The sequence below is a fragment of the Sinocyclocheilus rhinocerous genome, unplaced genomic scaffold, assembly GCF_001515625.1.
Source record: "Sinocyclocheilus rhinocerous isolate Xijiao unplaced genomic scaffold, SAMN03320098_v1.1 scaffold561, whole genome shotgun sequence".
NCBI lineage: Eukaryota > Metazoa > Chordata > Actinopteri > Cypriniformes > Cyprinidae > Sinocyclocheilus > Sinocyclocheilus rhinocerous.
Window position 1 is genome coordinate 89,039 of NW_015641041.1, and position 2,246 is coordinate 91,284.

A 2,246-nucleotide genomic window follows, 5' to 3' on the forward strand; every position below is an offset into this window, starting at 1 on the left:
CATTCAAAGATTTGTTTAAATTATGTAAATGCGTATTTGCTGAATGCTGACGGCAAACGAGAAAGTATTATAATGTATGACTTTCTATCACTAATAATATAAAAGCAATCGTTATAATACTTTTTAATTTTAAGTTTATAATACATTTTAATTCCTTTGTTTAACAGTTCTATCGGATTATTAGACAGACTTCTATCCGTATTAGACAGAACTGTTAAAGACGACGGCGAACAAGAGGGAGAATGTGAGCACTGTGCTCAGGCGCTGCCGCTCTCAGCGCCGTCAAAATAAATGTCCCGTCTCCAACGCATCGGCCAAACAGAAAAACGTATCGGCCGATGCCGATATTTGAAAAATGCCAAATATCGGCCGATATATCGGCCTTGGCGATATATCGGTCGACCATTATTTTCAAGTAAAGCTGTCAGATGTAAATGACACATTAAAATCATTGAACCAAATTCTTATATTAACTGCCAATGCAATCAGCTAATTCAGTTACCTGATGGGTAATTCTTGGGGTCCAGTGATAATTTCATTTTCAGAAAGCACCACAACAATAGGTGTATATGAAAGCCCTAAAAAAAAAATAAAAAAAAATAAACTCACCTCAGGCATTGAGGCCACTTTTATTATTTCAGCATTTTCTGATATGAACAGCATTTATCTTAAACCTTTTTACAGAAAACACTGAGGTTTTAGAAAATAAATTATTTATTTTTATAGAAAAAAATCTAATTAAATAAATTACAAAAGTATATATACATTTAAAAATAAATTAAAAACATATTAAAATATAAACATTAAAATGTTAGAAATAGAAATGTATAAAAAATGTCAAAAAATGTATATATAATTTATACACTTAAAATTATACACTTAACTGAAGTTAGCATAATAGAAAACATTTATATTTATATACAATTATACACATATTTGTTTTTAAAAATAAGTATAATATATTAAAATTCTATAATTTGTCTAAATTAATTTAGATACAATAAATAATATTACTTTATATATTATATTATATTATATTATATACTGAAGCACAAATTCGACAAATTGTGAACTAGCTTCCATATTTATCACACTGATTGTAGTAACCAAACTGCAGGTCACAACCTGGATTATACTACTGGATTTCTTGCTGTGCACAGAGAAAAAAATCTTGTGAAATTTAACTTGTCAGTGTAACAGTACCCTATTAAAGGTGGTATCTACTGTAACTGTATTTACTGCAGCTCATCTTGATGGAGGTGATGACGCTGCTCTAGGGGAAGCGTTTGCAGTACGGTAATTGATTACGGCAAGACAATGAGGGCTGATTCTGTGCGCCCCACTCTTTCATCACTCACACGAGTGAGAACAAGCAGCCGGCCCCACGGGGGGAGTTATGGGAGTCCTCAGAGGGGCTGTGAGCCTGTCAAATTATTTCCCCCTCCAACGAACGACGGTTTCAGCAGTCTTCAACACCCAGCGGGAGGGGGGAAGTCACTTCTGGTCCACTGACACAATGGCGCTATTGAAGGAGGCTCCGACAAAGACTTTGCCATTAATCAAATTACAATAATAAAGGCTCACTGTTACATGCAAACGTGGCGAAGGCTCAACAGTAGGGCTGTCAAAAAAAATTCGAATTTCGAATATTCGTCGAATTTAAAATAAAAGTCCGCATTCGAATTTTAGGTGTGCATTAAGGAGGCAACCTTATCAGTAGCACACAAGATGCGATGACGATGTAAGTGTGATTGCATTTTAATGTTTTTCTTAGCCTATCCACTTGATGCAATTGTTAATTACAAATATTGCGGGAAAAGAGAACATCAATGCGGAGAAGATCTTGTTTACATTAAAACTGAAACCAAGCCGTTTACACAGAATGCATATTTTGCGCATTTTCTAGACGGACATCTATTACTGTTGCACTCGTGTCTCGCACAAAAGAGCCGCATGTTTAGAAAGCCATGTAAAATTAATGCAAGTTTAACTTTTAATGCAAGTTTAACTTATCTCGAGACTTTATGGCGGGGGTTTTTCCCCATCCCACTGCAACTCGTGTTTTTAAATGAAAAATGTACTCTGTGTGATTGGCTTTCCGCCCTTTGTATTAAACTATGCATACACACATGATGCTGTTTTGTTTATAGTTGTTTTGGTTGACTCTTAACTTTTATAAAGAATATCTCTTTGGATTTGAGACTTTAGTCTTTGCAACTTTACAGATCTTCTTTATGCACCAAGAG